Below are 19,745 nucleotides of genomic sequence, written 5' to 3' on the forward strand. Positions count from 1 at the left end.
CTGTGATCAATATCTAAGCCACTTCCTGAACCATTCAAGCATGTTCACCTTCTGTACCATACAGCTGTCCCTGCCGATTAGCTTTTTAAAATTTACCATTGCTGTGAAAATATCACACTGGCTAGGTAAATAATATTTGTAGACCCCTCCTGTTTGCTCCTTTGTCCTCTTGCCTAAAAATAAAAATGCTATCAGATTAGTCAGACAGGATCATCTTTGTATTAATCCACGTGCAATCCATTTGATCCAATAATATCCCAGTAGGTGTCCCTCTATCCTGCCTCACGTCAGCCCTCGCTGGCATTTTCTACAGGCATTAATGTCCATTGTGCTGTTCCACCCTTCGCGTCATCATTTCTTTCATGACAAAAGCATGTCAAGATTAAGAAACATATGGTACTTTAATACGGCTTTGAAAAATTAGACAGCATGAAGGTTTCAGAGACGTATCGTTTATTCCTGCTCCCTGAAGAGCCGGGCATCAATTGTCCTGAAATAAGTGAGCCATTCTGGAGCTGCTTCCTGCCAAGCCACACAGTTTCAAAGACATTTCTGCTTGCAAGTCAGAAAAATCACTAATGAACATCACACCAACTCCCAACCAGGGGTTTGCTCCATATAGAGGGGGATGAAAATAACACTTGTCTGCCATCTCCCATTGTCTGAAACTGCAAGCACTGGTCTTCTATAGATACAAGATACTCCCCCCTAAATCCAGCAGAATGAGATGGGTTGCACATTTACTCTTGTTTTAATGAACCAGCAGTTGTTTTCACTTCTCTGCCATGACGCTCAGGGACTCGTGAGACGTGCAAAGCAAATTGACCTACCAACTCACCTACTTGTGCAGGAAACACCCCGTTTTATAAATATGATAAAAATAATAGTTTTGTTTTTCCTCTGGTAAATTTTATCTTCACTGTGCTTTCCTAGGCAGTGTACAGTAACTGTCAATTAAAATACAGTGGCAAGACGAATGCCTCGCAAGACGGAAAACTCGCTGGACGAAAGAGTTTTCCATTTTGGAGGTGCTTCACAAAATGAATCTCCTATGGGCTTGCTTCGCAAGACGAAAATGTCTTGCGAGTTCGTGCGGGGTTTTTTCCTTCCCCCCCCCCTTTTTCTAAGCTGCTAAGCCACTTATCAGCTGATCCGATAAGCCGATAAGCCGCTAAAAGCCGCTAATAGTGCTAGTAGCGCTAATCTGCTAATCCATCAATGGGCTTGCTTCGCAAGACGAAAAAACCGCTAGACGAAGAGAATCACAGAACGGATTCTTTTCGTCTTGCGAGGCACCACTGTAAGCCTGCCCTCAAGCAAATGGTGCTGGGCTAAATTCATTAGGTCAGAGTAAAGCCCTCTGAAACAAAGTTCGCTGTACGCTACACACCTCAGAGCATGCTACTTTTATTTTGCTAAATTTGAGCTGCTAGATTGCCCGCATCTAAGACACTGAAAGGAGATGTTGCACACCTTAGATCCGAGCTACACAGTTGGTCTAGTTAAGCAAATGTCTTAATCTGCTCATTTGACTCTTTTGCCAACCAACATTTACTGAGTAAATGTAGAAAATCAATCACACTTCAATGCGAAATTGCATTATAATATGTTTCCAGATGTTTCCAGACTAGGGTCTGCTACCTTTTTTTTTTAATAAGGAAGCTGCTGTTGTATATCAGCAGTCTGACTGCTTTTGCAGTATGTCAGCCAGGGCTATTTTTATAGAAAGAGGTGTCGGAACTCACCTCGTTGTCTTAGCATGGCAACGGTGCCCACCTGAGGGGTGCCAGAACTGAGTTCCAGCAAATTCTGGTTGAAGAAGTCAGCCAGTCCTGAATGTGCTTGAGAGCACAGCCCAGGGTTCTAATCTGGAGCTTTAAAACCATTCCAGGGTGAAGAGTTCAACTTGCTCTCCTGTTGTTTAACAAAAAAAGGCAGTTCTGCGTAAGTTATCCTGTCTCTGTTGCCTTCTTTCTTCAAGCCATTTGCCCAGCTTTTGCCGCTGGATCTCAGCTCATTGGTTTTCAGCTCACTGAGACTTCCCTGAACAGGGAACTACCGGTACTTCTTAGCCTAGTGGTTCTTTTAACATCTTTTGTCCATAACTCTGACATTTCAGCCAATAACCATGAAGAAATCTTCACTGCTTTCAGTGCTTTCATTCCCCCCTTTTTATTTATTTATACTTTTCAAGTTTAGACATTTCACTAATTTTACAATCATTTTGACATTTCAAAACTTGACTTCCTTCCCCCTCTTTCTGCTGTTCCTTAAATTTATTTTTAAGATCTTCTGCATATCCAAATTAACTTAACTTACTCATTTATTCATCTTCTTTAAATATATACTCTTATAAAACTGCAGGTAATTACAATAATCCTGCCAATGCTTTTATCTGTTTATAATTTATCTGTAAATATTCAATAAACCATTTCCATTCTTTTGTAAAAGATTTGTTATCTTGATTTCTTATTCTCCCGGTAAGTTTCACCATTTCTGCCTATTCCACAAGTTTTTGTATCCATTCTTCCTTTGCTGGGACTTCTGCTTCTTTCCATTTGGGGGCAAGTAACATTCTTGCTGCTGTAGTAGCATATGCTTTCAGTGCTTTCAGCAGCACTGAGATTCTTGCATTGCAGCGGGTTAAACTAGATGACCATTGGGTCAGTTTCAACTTAATGATTCTTAATGATTCTATGAGCAGCAGTCCATTTTGCTCCCCCTGAGTTCATTTAGGTCTGAGGAAACAGTTTAAGAACTTGTATGAGACAGATCCCTGTCTGGAAAGTTTCTGAACCACACACCAAAGACCCCTTCATTCCAAACATCCAAAATACAAATTACAACTAATTCTTTAAAAGGCTAATCCATCTTCCGAGGTTCATTTGTAGTTTCTCCTACAAACAGAAGCCTCCTGAAGCTAGCTTATATATAATAAATCTGCTTTTTCATTTGGGTCAGGAATAGAGAACTGTGGACCTCCAGACGCTGTTGGACTCCAACTCCCATCATCCCCAACCAGGCTGGTCAATGGCTGGGGATTATGGGAGTTGGAGTTCAACATCTGGAAGGCCGCATGTTCTCCATCCCTCCTCTATAGGTGGCTGCCACTCAGATTATTTCTTCCATCAGATAAAACAATAATACACCCAGCCTGGCTTTCTTGTCTTCTTCACTTTCATAATGAGTAACGTGGTGGCAGCTATGGGTCTAAATCACTCTTTGGGGGATTTCCAAAGCTGGGAAATACAAGACTAGGATGGGAGGGGGACTTTGGGTTTATATTTCTGATGACTGCAATCAAATGCAATGTCCCCTGAAGTGAGAGGAGGTTCCTGCTAGAGGTAGTGCACTTTTCTGTCGATTAATTTACATGGCCTTTAGCAGTTTACAGTAAGCATCCCTAAAATTCAGCACAATTCCAGTTTGATTGCTTTGATATCATTAGATGATTGTATCTTCCCTTCTTTCACTGTATCTACTGTACAGTACTGTGTGGGAGAGAATGTCAACAGAAAAGGCTTGATCAACTGAACAATCCCCAGGCTAAATGCATTTTGTATGGGCCACTGCACAACATGTGCTGATTAAAACTCCCCTAAGAATAGTGTATGAAGTGACTAGCGAACACAGCTTCACAATATTTATGAGTCCAGAAACCTATATCTGGCATTTATGTTTACTTTTATCTCCCTCTCTGTTCGGGAGATTTTTTTCCCCCTACAGTGGTTATTGTGTTATCTGTATGAACTCCACATGATCATTGAATTTAAAGCATTAATGATGTCTTGCTGCAGTAGTGAAATTTTGTTCTGATACTCTAGACACTGAATTTTTAATTCATTCACAACTGTCACTTCAGGCTGAAGTTTCACTTTCACTGACCAAGCAACATTTTACTCACAATGAAGAGAGAAATATCACTTCAGCCTGAAGGGAGAATTGTGAACAAGTTAAAAATTCTCTGTCAATATATTCTAGAGTGTCGGAACAGAATTCACTATTGCAGCAAGACATCCTTAATGCTCTAAATGCAATGATCATGGTGTTCATACAGAACATCACACAGAAATCGTTTGGGTCGACAAGACAGAACTTCATTTACATTTTTTAGAACCACAAATCATTAACTGAGTGATATATAGCTTGGCTTGAGTCATCACAAGCAATCTGCTCTGAAGGCAGAATGTTTTTTCTACTTTCTCATGCGGTCTGAATTATGAGATGCACAGCACAACCCTATGTTTCTTTACTCAGAAGTAAGTCTTCTTCAGTTCAGCAGGGCTTACTCCCAAGTAAATATGATTAAGATCCCCTTAATTAGTAGTGCAGTTGCAATCCAATGATAAATATTTTGGGGAAGTCTGATTGAACCAAATGGGACTTTCTGTAATAAACATTAATAAGAGAGACTTAAGCACATGCTAAATTCTCCCATGAAAATTAGGACTGAAATCTTACTTGATTAATTTTTTAATCTAATAATCAAAATATTAAATTTGCACTTATATTTCTGAAGCAATCAATCCTGTTCCTTTGATTTTAGATGTGTCCTATGATCTATGATGAATGTGTCACCGCAGGCATCATCTTGAAAGAAAACGTAGTTGAAGTTGCTGGCCCTAGTTTGCAGGCTCACATTTGAAGTAGATGCCAAATGGTTGCCCCTTACACATCGTTATAAAGAGGACAAAAGGGGGCACAGATATGAATAAAATCTGCATGTGCTTATTTTTACATATAGGTGCAGATTTAGAAAGAATTTGCATAATTTAACTAGAAACACAACAATTCTGACTATGTAACCTCCATGTCTGCTTTGTCTGCTGTCCAGATGCTATTTTGTATGTTATTTCCACTAATATGTGTGTTTATATGAACATATAAACCCTAGTGTATGCATTTTTCTACACATTGTTTGACTGCATTGCAATATTCTGAGAAGTATGAATTTCGAAGGACAGCTGTGTTTTATTCAGCCTATCATTTCATAAAGGGCAAATTAGGTAAGTTCACAGGGAAATGTGAACTGAACCAAATTCCTCCCCTGCCCCAGTCCCATGTAAAGCACACCCTGCCTGAAGGACAGCAATTTTACAGCATCTCATCAAAAAACACAGCAGGTATCCATATGCAAGTACCCACAAAGAGAAAAGGAGAACCCAGGCAAGGCTCCGATCTAGAAATGAAAGCAGGCCTTTTCTTTTCCCAATTCATCTTCTCTCTCTCAAATAAAAAGAGAGTGTAGTCACACCCCGCAATGGAAGCAGCCTGTCCCTTCATTCCTCTCTCAGTTTGGGCAGTGCATATTAGTCTTTCATTACCAGCAGTAGTAATGTGCAGATGTTAAATTATACCCAGGAGGGTTCCTTGAATGTAATAGAAACACAGGAAGAATTACAGCATGAGAAAAATTAATAAAAATATCAACTATAAAGGGCTATGGAATTAAAACAATGTCTTTTTCCGAGTTCATGCCGAGATCTAGGTGCACGCAGTAGTTCATGCAAATCAGATGTAATTTACTGTGTGATTTGTTTCTTCAATAAAAAAAACTGAGAATATGGAGAACAATTCCCTCACCCCCCCCCCACTTACATTTTAGCTACACATTTCTCCATAAAGTGAATAACTACAATAATGACTTCTTATATGTTGCACCAACTTGATTGCCTCTGCGTTTAAAAGCCATTTCACTGCTGTACAATGGATTTCCTGTCGAAGCCTGGGTTCAAATCCCTAGTCAGCCATGAAGGTCATTGACTTTAGGCAGCCACCGTCACTTAACCTAAGTTCCCATCCACACAGAGTTGTGTGGATAAATTGTATGCTTTTTCATTGAAGGACAGGTGTGTGGGTGTGGGTGTGGGTGTGGGTGTGGGTGTGGGTGTGGGTGTGTTATTCACTCTTTAATCTGACTCAAACTGCTATACCTTTGTACCTCCCCGCTGACCAAACACGGGTCCCCTTAGAACTATCATCAGTTCATGTCCACAGATCTGTTCTGTGATGTATGTTGCCTTTAATTTAATGGTGGTTTGAGGAAACCCTGTACAAAATCATGCAGATCCATGAGGATCCAGTTTCCTTCTACAGAATCACATCTTCTAATTCCAGGACAATTCATTTTAAGTCTACTGCATCCATCTTTGACCCATTTAATACGATTGGATCTTCTGCAACATTTCAAATGTCTTTAACATGAACATTACTTCTCTATATGATTTCATATGTGTACATAGTGAGAAAAACGGGGAGGTTGCATTTGCACACCAGATACACATGTGTAAAAATACGCATGTGTCAAAATACTTCATATAATCCCCAAACTTAAATTGAAAAGCAAAGAAACAATTTTATGCATGAAGCTGCACTTCTACCATTGTGTTAGGTAACTGTTACATATAATTTTCCCCGGTACTTTTTTGTGATCTTTATTTCCACCCGCCACCCTTCACTCACTTCACAGAGCATGTGTCTTCCTTGTTAAATAGAAATGGGAGGATAATACACTCTTGATTACATTTCTTGGTTTTTGACATTGTGTTTAACTTTGTCATTTGTATATATTAATACATAATCAGCTTTGCAATTAATTGTGTCAAGGGAGCTATTTATTGGTAGCCTTGCTAGATTTTTACACTCAGGGTAGCAGATGTCAATTCCTTCCCTATTAGAGGGAACTGGATTCCTCTATTCCCCCCTAATAAAGGGATTCTGATTAGACTTGTGTTTAAGTGGCGCTCATAACCATTCACTGCTTTGGGTGGCTTTGTGGTGCATAAAGGGCTTGGCTTGTGTAAGGAAATGAAGAAGCTAAAGTTGAGAGGGACAGAAAACGCAGAATCTGAAAAATGCAAGCTGGGGAAAAGGACACACATCAAGGAGAGAGACTAACAGCCATTATATCTGTCTACCAATCTAGTGTCAGTATGTAGCGTTCCATCCCTTCTCTCTACTCCCAAGCCATGAGTCCCAATTGGATTTTATCTATCTTATTCTCCTGTTCTTGCCACGTCAGAATGTGATAGCTCTTGTGACAATACCAGTTCAGCCTAAGGTCATTCTTCTTTTCAGGTTCTTCCTCAAACATTGCCGGAACATTTTTAAAAGTTATCTTGTAAAAGAAGAAGAAGAAGCAAGCGTCTAAAGTGCTCTAAGCTTTCGCTGTCACCAGGAGAGGAGCTCCACAGAGAATGTGGAGATCGATGGGATGCTACACTCAGAGTATTATGTAATGTCCTTCCTCTTGGATTCTCACTTTTAAAAGTTTGCAACTGCCAAAAAGCTCACAATTGAATAGTAAACAATTACTGTACTCTGCTGTGAGAAGAATGAAGCAATTTAAAGGCACCTCTTCTTTGCCTTCTTGTCCTTCACAGCTTTTTGGCTTCAAAGCAAGGTCATCCTTCAGCTTCCTTTAGCTACAGATATTTGAAGAAAAGTATCTAATTTAGTCCTGCTATCCATAAAATTAAGAAGAGTACTGGGTAAGCTAGAGAAGCCATTCACACTATTGACTTCATTTTTGTGCTTTAGCTTAGTCAGGTAGATCAGATGTTGCTTGTGCTAAGTATATCTATGCACAAACTACTTTTAATAGCCACCAAATTCAGCCTAGCACAATTAATCATTTGAAGTTACTTGCTCCTTTTCTAAAAACAATTCTTAATTCCAGATTTTTTGTGAAAACTGTTCAATTTGGTTATGTACTTTTTGATGTTTTGCTTACTGTTTATGACTACTTTTGTTATGTTCCTGGTTATATAATCTTTCATATGTTGTAAGCCACCTGGAGCGTGGTTTTAACTTTGGTAAGGTGGCATACAAATAAAGTGATTAATTACTGATTGATTGAAAACATGATTCAGTGTAAATAAGCAGAAGTGCTGCTGAACATGGGCAGAGTGCCATTCCGTCTTCTCACCATAGGCGACCATAATCAACAACCATATTTCTTGGGACAGGTATAGTGCCTCCCAAAAGGGGAAGGGGAAGACAAAACAGCTGATGGAGGTGCAAAGATGCAGTGTGACAGGATCCTAAGGAAGGCAATCTCTCTCTCCCCAATCAGCCCAAATCTGGTTAGACTGAATGCCCCCAGCAAGAGATCCACCTTGCTGTTTCATTAGCCCAGTGTGATCTGAGAAGGGCAGAAAGATCTGCTTCCCCCCACCCCCACCCCCACCCCCATGCCTGGCTTCAAATATTCTGCTCTAGGCTGAAATCCTAACCTTAAGCATCATTAAATTCTGTAGGTGTAGTTAGGCTTGTGCTGGTAGACTTCTGATGTTAGTGTGGGATGCTAATCCATGGATCCTAGCATGGATGGAGCAGCAGAGAGCATGAACACACAACTTCCTACATGTTTTAGAAGAGATTCTAGAATTTCTGCACATTTTAGAAGAGTCGTTGTGGAAGGTAGAGTCAAAGACTCGTCAAGGAGCTACAGATTAGGGACGGGAAGTTTTTTTTTTGTGAAACCACTAAAACCCTCAAAAAAGGCAGAGGCAGATGAGCTGCAGCTATCCTTCAGAAGCAAATATAGGGTGGCAGCATGACTGGTGCCACCACAATGGGTGCCAAACTTAGGAGGTGCTGCATGTAGTGAATTGAGCAGAACAGAAGGCAGGGAAGTGCAAAATTTTGCCTTTGCACAGGGTGCCGTTGAAATTTGAAAGACCCAAATCCACCCTGTAAGCTCTCTACCATCTACAACAGAAGCAAGAAACAGAACTCCCTTAGGCAGCTACATGACCCCACAGGCTTTCACTTCTGCATTGCCTTTTGAATCACTGGGCTCCCTGGGCATGACTGGATGGATGCCCTCAGCATGTAGGTGGCAAGGTGCCAGCACAGAAGCAGTGCCTGCCCGCCTGCTTCTCCACCCAGTGCCTTCCATTGAGGTTCTCCTAGCAGGAAGGGCAGGCAGCAGGTCAGTGGGCCCCTGAGACCATCTGGGCCCTCAGCCTGCGCCCCACCCGGGCCCTCCCTAGCACTGGGCCTGTGCATTTCCTAGACTGTATAAATGCTTGAGTTAGTGCAGAGTTAGGGCCATGCATAGTACAGTTCTTTACAAGGACAAAGGTGAATCTACAAATTTAATTAAACCATTCAGAGTTCTCTGATCATCATAATTTGTACTGTTATTGCTTTTCAGATGTTGCAATGCTTACGACACTTTAATAAACATATTTTTGCAACCCACCCCCAAAAGAAAGTAACACTGATTAAAGACATATTTCAATCATGAGAGAAAGCTGTCTTATGAACTACCTCTAGATGTCAGTCATGAACCCTTCCTTTACACAAAAGAGAAATCAAAAGTTTGGATGCCTCAAACAGACAAGAGTTTCTTATCCCTTCAGTCTGCAGTCATGTCCTGAGCAAATTTTCAGGGCTCCCAGATATGTAGTAAACAACATCTTTAATGCTGGATAATGTAGCGCTACTTACCGTCATCAAAATAAATCTTAGCAGAAGGAGAGGTTCAGGGACCAGTACACGGAGACCTTGGAGCAAAATGATATGTTATTGATTTACTTGGTAACTATTTTCTTGGCTCTTCTTAGCTACAGGTGCAAAACGGCTATTATGAATGTGGTTTTTATGATCTTGATTTTAAATGATTAAGTGGTTATTCCATGGTTGATGGAGCCTACTTTGTTTTGTTGAAGGCAAGTTCGTTTCTAGTCCTTTTATGTTCTACGGGAGGCCTGAGGACGTTTCGTCATCTTCCCAGCCCCACCCCAAAAAATGTTAGTCATGCCTTAGTCCTGTTGAAACCACATACATTATCAAGGAAATCAGCTCCACTGAAGACTTAAGTGTAGCTAACTTTATCTGGACTGCAGCCACAAATGGTTGTTTTGTATATATATGAATTTACTCAAACACATGACTGGTCGTATGAGGTATATGTTACTGATTTACTCAGTAACTGTTTTCTTGGCTCTTCTTAGCTAAAATGGCTAATGTGAATGTGTTAGGAGTTGTCCAGCCACCTGAACGATGAAAAGCAGTTGTGCAGTCCAACTCCATTAAAATACATTAGAGCTTCGCTGCTGAGTTCCACCCCTCTGTAAGCAAATTGGCTTTAAATTTCTACAGATTTGGCTCTCTGCTCACCATTCCAGAAATCAAGAAAGAGCTACGTCACTAAAATCAAGCAACCCAGACCAAGAACTGTTGGGCATGTATGGCAAGAACCCCCAGGAATAAGCAGTGGGAAGAAATAAGAGAGGTGATTTTTGCCTTTTTTGCCTTCTGTATTGTAAACTACTGTTTGTTTTATTTCATAAAACTGATACACCACATGATTATTTTTTTAAAAAAACCCAAACCTCAAACTATCTCAGCCTATTTCCCACTTTTGATTCTTTTGCAAATCATAAGACTTGCAAACAAAACCAAATAAGCTCTATGTTCTCCCTCCTTTATCCTCTGAACATTGTGGGGGCTCTCAAAAAAAGGGGGCTGCAAAGTGTCTCAGCGCTTGGGAGCTGGTACCTATACTTAGGTATAAAGGTAAAGGACCCCTGGACGGTTAAGTCCAGTCAAAGGCGACCATGGGGTTTGGTGCTCATCTCATATTTCAGGCCAAGGGAGCTGCTGTTTGTCCACAGACAGTTTTCCGGGACATGTGGCCAGCATGATTAAACTGCTTCTGGCACAACAGGACACCATGAAGGAAGTCAGAGTGCATGAAAATGCCGTTTACCTTCCTGCCACAGTGGTACCTATTTATCTACTTGCACTGCTAGGTTGGCAGAAGCTAGGACAGAGCAACGGAAGCTTAATCTGTCCCATGATCTTCTGATCAGCAAACCAAGATGCTCAGTGGTTTAGACCACAGCGGCACCCGTGTCCCATCACTTACCTGGATGGAGAACAGAGGGGGACCAGGTGAGTGTGCAGAGAAACCAGCCTACTGTACAAAAGTGCAATCCATGTTGTTGCACTGCCCCGGATCCCAACCTAGCTTTGGCACCTGACCTAAAAGGGAATTTGGCCCCTGAAATATCTGTTGCCTGGGGCAACTAGGTTGTGTGCTTGAAAATATGGCTGGAATCCTAGGCAGTTACTATCTGCAGAATATATTTTTTTTATTATTTTTTAATGAAGGTGGTCAGCAGCTCTTGAACCCCTTTGCATGGAATCCAGTAGGAATGCAGATTTCAAAGTACACCCACATCTGATTCACTCATTGGTCTGACAGGTGCAGATCAGGTGAGTCTGCCTTGGAAGTGGAATTCACCAAATTCCTCCCTCATCCCTGGTTTCAAGCAGAGGTCTTTTCCATCTTCTGCCACCTGACCCTTTAGCATTAGAGCCATAGACAGAGAAACAGATGCGGTATACAAAATGTATTTTACACATGAGTCGCAGCAACTACAGTGGGGTGGTTAAGGTTACGCAGAATAGAACAAGAGCATAAACAGAAACAGTATCCCTGTTTTTAACTTCTATTCCGTATAGATTCCATTACTTGAAGCTGAATGCTTTCTCCAGCTTTTCCCTCCTTACCACATTGATCTAATGTTTTACCGCTTAATACTGCTCTCGGCCATGGAACGATTCCTGGCATTCATCTCAAACTCGGGCGTAAAAATTATCTTGACAAATAATTCTGTAAGAATCCAGATGAACTCAGCCCACTTTGCTTGACGTCAGCATGAAACTGCTTTCATCTTGCATGTTGTTTTAGTTAGGTTCCAATCCTATACACATTTGCCTGGCAGTCAGTTCTGCTGAATGAAGGTGTGCTTATGCCTGAGTAGACAACATGCATAGGATTGTGCTGTTTATGTTCCCAATAAGTAATAGATAGTAAGGTTCATCGTGAACCGGTGGCAAGTCAATTCGCTGCAGTGTTTTCCACTATGAAGGTCAGGGACATAAGAAGCATTCTACTGAGCCAGAGCATTTGTGCCTATCTAACTCCATACTGTTGGCACTGACTGGCAGATGCTCTCCTGGCTTTTAGACAGAATTCTCTCCCAGCCTTGCCTGGATACACAAGAGATGTCACCTAGGGCCTTCTGCATGCAATGCAAATGCTCCACCACTGAGCTACCACCCTTCCCCAGTGACAGCCAGACCCTAGGATGACTATATGCAGTGGAGGCTGGTCCATTAGGGGTGAAGGGGACACTGCCCCACTAACCTGGGGTCCTGTCTGTAAAATGGAAGTTAACAATACTAAAATCAGGGGTAGCTGATTGGTGAACTGCCAGATGTTGGACGCTAACTCAAGCTGCCATCATCTCCAGCCAGCATGGTCCATGCTCAGGGATGGTGGGAGCTGGAGTTCAGCAACATCTAGAGGGCCACAGATTAGCCGCCACTCACTTAAAGCTTTAATACAGGGACAGGGAACCTACTGCTCTCCAGATGTTGTTGAACTCCAACTCCCATCATCTCAGATCATGGGCCATGCTGGCTGGAGTCAAGGGGAGCTGGAGTTCAACAACTTATGGAGGGCCAGAGATTCCTGGACTACCAGGGGCAGCCCCCAAAGGGGGATATAATATATCACCAACTGCTACAAAGGGGAAGGAGAAGGTATCACTCAAATGCCTGGGAGAAGATTATATTGGCAAGTTGCTAACTGAATGGACAAGGTTACTTGTATGTGTGCAGGGCTATCTAAATGGGTGGACTTTAAAAATGTCTTGCAACATGGGTTTTCTTTTGTTATTACAAGGAAGAATTTGAAGGTACATGGTGTCTTAACAAGCAATGTTCTGAAATCCATCACTATTCCATAAATGTATTCAATTTATTCATGGTCTTTCCTGAAAGAATTTACTGCGCAAGGATGTCATGCTGCCTATGAATCTTAAAATTGGATCATTCCCCCCAATTAAGCTGTTCAAGACTTTGACTCAAAGAGCTGTCACAGTTGTGACAACTAGATTTATTTCCTGATTATGGTCTGAGCTCTTGAGCAAAATGTGAAAGGGCAGGAGGGCTGGAATAACCTTTTGAAAATTTACCTATTTTTATTTGTAATGATATCAGAGGGTGAGCCACCCAGTTTCATACTAGCATTAAATTAAGAATATAAGAGCACAAGGAGAGCCTACTGAATGAGACCAATCCTGATTCAGCCCAGACTCTTGTGGCCCATCAGACATCTGTGGGAAGGGAAGGTCTGCAAATGGCTCCTGCTCCTATTTGCTTCAACACAAGCAGAACTCCTCACATTGTCAGGGTCCCTGGTCAAACAGAGGGTCAAACAGATGCGGATTTGATTAATTCACCTGGGTTTGGGGCAGGTGTGTGTGTTGAATTATATTATTTGGTTGCTTAAAGGGGGGGCTGTAAAATACATTACTCTAGCTATAGAGGGCTGCTTAAATCTGGAAAGTGGCTAACCAAGAGAGGAAGTTGCCTTTTACCAAACCATATCATTGGTCTGTCTAGTTCGCTGCTGTCTGTCTCCACTGCTGAGCCACAGTGGTCTTTCCCTGATAGATTATTTGTACTCTATATATTTATGCTCTTTCTGCTCCCCTCATCCTGCAAAAAAGCACCAAAACCATCAGAGGCATTGCCCTGTAGATCGGAGTTGCTGACTTCTTTCTCTACTTAATTTATTATGTGACCTTCTGTTTTATTGTTCTTGACTGCAACGACAACTACACTCACTGTTTTCCAAGTTAATTTACAATGCTGACACTGGACCTGCTCAACCCCATTTGAAATCTGAATGATTTTGAATCATTACAGTGCTGCCTGGCAGCAACCATGGGAGTATTAATGGCTGAATGAAGCAGCAAAGTTAACTTAGCTAGCAGAATATAAAAACTCATGATCTACCACACCTTCTAATACATTGTTGTTGTTGTTTAGTCATTTAGTCGTGTCCGACTTTTCGTGACCCCATGGACCAGAGCAATTGCTTCCTACTGTGTTAGTCTTGCTTTCTAGCCATGTCACTACCTGTCCCACACTTGACATCACATGTGACCTCAGGTGCCTAACAGTTGGCCTTACTTTGGGGTAAATGTCCTGGTGGGCCAAATTTGATCCACCAGCCAGAAGTTCCCCATCCTTGCTGTGGAATTCTTACCTTCTCTTCCATGCTCACACTTGCTGCTGGTGTAGCCTATGATGATTTCAGGCAAGAAAATAAGCATTGCCCACACATTTCAGGTCATCATCAAAGAGTCCTCATTGTCCATCTTCTTAGCTCTAGTTGATATCCTGACCTCTCTCTCTCAATTGTCTTTTCTTCCTTTATTGCATGAAGGTTGCTTGGGTCCCTGTGATATGCTGCTGTTTGGAAGATGATATCACCATATGCCTTTTGTTCTGCTGGTGGAAAGAACATGAGAAGCTGAAGGCCCTTTCAGTCCATAAGGAACTCTGGTTTCTTCTGCAAAGGCCAACGGGAGGATATGTAGACAAGCTGTTTGTGAACGAGACTTCAACCCTTTTGTCCTATTGGACCAGAGAGCATTGGGTGTCAAGATGCCCATGCCCCAATCAACTTTTGGTTATGTAGCTCTTCCATTCATTAAAAAAAAACTCATAGCAATATAGAAAAGACAATCCTTCCACTCTTGTAAAACACCAAATGGAAATTTTCCTTGGATCACGCATCTTCCCCTAATCTTTGTGAGCTACCAGGCTTTGTCACCACCATCAATATTATACTGTAATGGGAATGAAATCAACATATGTTTTCATTAACTAAGATGCTATAGAGAGGAAAAGCTTATATGAAGGGAATCATTGGAATGACAGTCAATTTTATATTTATTTGTTTGTTTTTAGTCTATATGCCTTTCTTGTCAGAGCTAATACATCCAGTATAAACTTGCATAACCACAACAAGGGATTAGCCAAGAATCTTCCATCATCAACACAATTCTTTTAAAATGGCAGTAGTGTTCCAGTAGCAGAGCTGATATAAATACAAAATTAGCTGTGCATGTATGTATCTGCATGTGGAAAATCCTTTTTTTATTATTTCCTTTTTAATTATTTGCTATTGGCTAATAATTCATTGCCAAAGGGATAAAAGGAAGGGGCACAGAGCGAGAGACAGAGGGAACATGCTGTCATCGCAGTGTTTTCATCTGTCAGACCTGCCCCATTATATATTGCGAATCTTTGACTTTTTGTAGCATGAGTCACCCACAAATCCTTGAGCCCTCAAGTAATTTCCTCAATCGGCAAAGGGCGGAGGAACTTATATTGCTTGTCACTATGATCAAATGAATTCCTAAAAGTGTGGCTCAGATCCAGGTTATCTAAATAAAGTAAAAATTGGATGGTGTAGGTAACTTTCTCTCCTGTACGATTCCTGCAATTTCAGCTTTTCCATTCTCACATATTAACATACTAATTTCAGCCTGAAGCACAGGATCCAGTTCACCCAATTTGAAGACTATCTTGTAGCTTAACTAGTTTTGCTGGAGGGTCACTTTGTGAAGAGAGGAAGGGATTGAGAGCCAAGATCCCATGCTGTATACCCCACAAAGTGCCCTAGCCACAAGTATATTGCAAGTGCAAACAGCAGGTGGAAGCGCAGGTGGGTGGGGCTAATAGCCCATCCTTATCTTTGCGGCTACACAGAGTAATGTTTTAATAGTTATCATTCAGATATTAATCCTAAACCTACTTGCTTGGAAGAAATCCCCACTGAAATCAATGGGACAAACTTCTGAGAAAACGTGCCTCCTAGGAGTGTTTAGGTGTGACAGACAATCCTGCTTCAATGCTGGATTGACTGGATGCTGTTACAGGGCATGTGCCAGGAACTCACAGCAGCAGGAGCATGCCATAGAGAATCATAGAATTGTAGCATTGGAAGGGACCATGAGAGCCATCTAGTCTAGCCCCCTGCAACGCAGAACTCTTTCGTCCAACATGGGGCTTGAATCCATGACTCTGAGATTAAGAGTCTCATGCTTTACCAACTGTGGTGTAGGTTAGGCTAGGAGAGTGTGTGTGGCCCAAAGTCACCCAGTGGGTTTCATGGCTGAGTGGAGATTTGAATCTAGCACTCTAAAAATGAACCACACTGGTTCTCCAGCTCCTGTACTACCTGGCAGAGGGAGTCTCAGTGGAGGCAGGGTAGGCAGAGTGTTCATGAGTTGTTCTTGCTCTTGGGCCAGCTCGTGTGGAAGGGTTTCTCTGTCCTCTTTTCCAGATTGGCTATGTTCAGGCCTCCATGTTCCCAGGTCTTTTGGGTTGCTGCTGTTCTTGCCTGGCTTCCCCCTCTTCCCTGGAACCCTTGTTCCAGCAGCTGTTGACTGCTCCACAACCTATTTCCACTGCACAGCAGTGCAGCCACTGGAGAGGAGACTGGTACATATTGGAGGTGGAGCCAGATGACAGGCAGGTACAGATGCACAGACTTCCAGGATCATTCCACCCTTTCGGAACTATGATCATCAATGCTGGGTGTTTGTTGTGGGATCATAGATCCCCAGGCATTTATTTATTATTTATTGAATGTATAGAATTTATATACTGCCCTATACCCGGAGGTCTCAGGGTGGTTCACAGAATAAAATCAAAATATAAAACCACAAAATACATAATCAAAATAAAAGCAATAACCCAATAGCCCCCCCCCTCAAAAAAATGCACACCCACACCCAAAAAATATAGTTCTGATATTACCAGTAATAGGTTGTTTCCCTTCCTTCTGGTCATCTTTGGGGGTAATTATAAGAGTTAGATATTTTTTTCATTGTTTTAAAATCAAACAGATAGAACATTCCATTATTTCTGAAAGAAATGTCCTCTATAATGTATTTCTTCAAAACCTTGTAATAAGTCATTATTACCAAGGTTTTTTTGCAGTATCTACACATCATTGGCATCTATATTCCCTGTCCCTATATTCCCTGACCTCAATTTAATCCATATTTACCCTTTCTGGGGGAAATCCAATAAGTTTGGTTGTTGTTTTTTAAGGGGGAAAAGCCTGTTAACAAGGACCCATTTGCAACATCTCAAAATCCCATTTGCAAATTAAGCCCCCATCTGGAAGCACCCTAAGTGAACTGCAAAAAAACATTTATGGTACAAGAAAGCATTTATGGAAATCTCCAGTTTTTCCAAGTGTATTTGTGTTCTGTCAGCTGTCAGGCTTCCAAATAAACTGTGACTAAACAAAAGTATTGCCAGTGAATCTGCCAACTAAATTGGCAGCAGATCTGCTCATACATACTTCTACCTCCTCTTAAAAAAAGGAAAAAAATTGTAGCAAGTTGCCTGACTTCAAGCGGATGACTTTGGAACAAATATCTTTGTTAAGGGTTGCAGTCTCAGGAGCTGGTGTGTCACCCCTGCATTCTCTATCGTCATGTATTGCAGATTATGGTGAACTGAACACACATCTGACATCTACATGATATACAACTGAGATGCTGAAGGCCATCACAGACTGAAGAGGAGTAAAATTACATCACTGAAATTTGCGGTGCTTCAAAATGTGTAGCGAAATCTCCTGGTTAACGTTGAGAACTCAACTAGACTGGTAAAGAAAATGCTATTTATATGTGTTGCACGTGTGAAATAACGGTGTGCCACCAGATGGCGACATGGAGTCCCGTTTTTCTCTACATGTTTTCCTTGTTTAAATTGACAACGCTTTAAACTGAAACGCTTCTTTGATGTGTCTAGATTCAGCCCGGGACTTTGCCATTTGGGGTAGCACACGCATGGATGTAACCCTGGCTGCTCGCTGATGGCTGAGGCCTTCTGTTCTCATGCTTCTCACATCTCAAGTGTTATATTCTTTAGTGTGCACAAGTCTGAGCTTATTTGTGTGAAGACTGTGCACATAACCCACCAAGCCCCTTGTTTCTGGACAAGCCCAGCTATAATGTTTTGGCATTACACAGAGGACAGCCATTAAATGATTCTGCCCTTTTGTTTTATGTAGAAGGGAGCAGCATAGAAGCCCTATAAAAGGTATGGACAGTTATTACAGTTGTGCTCTCTCCAAAGTGTTATTTCACAATGTTAAACTTATAAAATCCAATCACATGGTAGCCCGGGAGAAAACTCTGAAGGAGTCAATTTATTTGGAACTTCCCCAGACATATTTCAATCTTGATTGGACATCCTGATGTACAACATAAATTTTTATATAGGTTATTTGAAACTCACACCTCATAAATTAAATAGGATGATTTTTGATATATTCAGTGCCTTTTGGCAAACCGCATTAGGCCTAAGAGCAAGCACAGATTTCTCCAGCATTTGCAGTCAGTGTCCTGTGATTAGATTGTTCTAGAGATCAGTTACGTACACAGTTTTAGTTGTGTCAGAGATCAACCTGGGCATATATTTTCACTGCTAAACCTATGAGGAAAGATTAGCTGGAAGTGGCCCCCAGATGCTCCTTAGCATTGGCTAACTACAAAGTCCCCAGAACTGTGTAAATAAATTAATGTGGTGGATGGGTATTTTTTTGACTTTGTCTTGATTTCAGAAGCTTTAACTGTGGTTTAGGGAATCAAGCCAATTTCAAAGCAAAGAGGTAAACTTTCATGTGAGCAGCTCCAAATCCTTGACTGACTGAGATGCTCACAAGAGGTGGTAGATTCCCACGAGAGGTGGTGGACTTTCCTTCCTTGAGGTTTTTAAGCAGAGGTTGGATGGCCATCTGTCATGGATGCTTTAGCTGAGATTCCTGCATTGTAGGGGGTTGGACTAGATGACTCCTGGAACCCTTCCAACTCTAAGATTGTATTATTTTTAAGTGAAACTTTGGCTTCTAAAGATGTTGACTATCTCATATGAGCAATGAAATACACGTATTGGCCTGATTCTCTGATTCTGTGTTTTGCATATACAAGAGAAGATGTCAGTTTTCATGCATTCTAATTACATTGATTATCTCCATTATCAAACCCATTTCTAAGTAGCAAATGATATCACCTGGGGTACACAACACTGGCTAAAGAAAGATTGTGGAGGAAATCTATGAACAAAGTCTATCTTTTGCACCTTGACTCCACTTCATTAAGCTTCAAGAAAGCACAACTCTAGCCAGAAAGTCAGACACTCTGACCTTGTCTGAACCTGTCTTCTGCCTTGATTTGGATGTGTGGGAAGAAGTGGGGAGCTGAGGGGGATGGTAAACAGACTGTTGATCCTCAGAGGCTTGTGGCTCTATACAGGGAGGTTATGTTCACAAAGCGTTTTACTTTTAAAGGCTGTATCCTTTCATCTCGTCACAGGCTATAACTTTGCTCTTGAACTATATTGCTATGCCTTGTCAGGATATGTGTTTGTACGCCAGTGTCAATCATTCCTTCTTCTATTTTCTCTACCCTTCACCAACTTCAGCTAGCAGAGTGGCAGGTGCTCTCACTTTGTCCTCTATTGATGTGACTTGTATTTTATTATACCGTTTCCCCTTCTTCAAGTCCCTTCTATCAAGACCTAAAATCTGTAAAAACAAAACAAAACAAAATCCCAGGACATCAACTTATAGTTGATATAACCACAATTCAGCTAATTAATTAATGACATTTCCAGATATATAATTCAACCACCCTTGTGTTTATCACTAAAACAATGGATTGGAGCCATGCTCAGGGTAGACTCACATAAATCAGTGGGAAGTTAGTCCTAACTGCCTTAAGTTCCATTGATTTTAATGGCTCTACACAAAGCCATGGCCTACAACACAATCCTTACTATGTGTATTTAGAAACAACTCCTCTGAAATTCAATGGGGCTTACTCCCAGGAAGTGAGGTTAGACTT

General features: G+C 41.4%; 1 long non-coding RNA gene across 1 annotated transcript in view; it reads right to left on the reverse strand.

Moving 5' to 3' along the window:
* The window catches only part of LOC310703915, a 34,217-nt gene extending 24,566 nt beyond the window's left edge, over positions 1 to 9,651 (reverse strand). Inside the window, exon 1 of the long non-coding RNA XR_014524466.1 lies at positions 9,457 to 9,651. This is a non-coding gene — a long non-coding RNA (uncharacterized lncRNA). The remainder of the gene's footprint in view (positions 1 to 9,456) is intronic.
* Positions 9,652 to 19,745: the final 10,094 nt, after the last annotated feature.

The sequence above is a fragment of the Podarcis liolepis genome (genome assembly GCF_965112155.1).
Source record: "Podarcis liolepis genome assembly, chromosome: 3".
NCBI classification, from domain to species: Eukaryota; Metazoa; Chordata; class Lepidosauria; order Squamata; family Lacertidae; genus Podarcis; species Podarcis liolepis.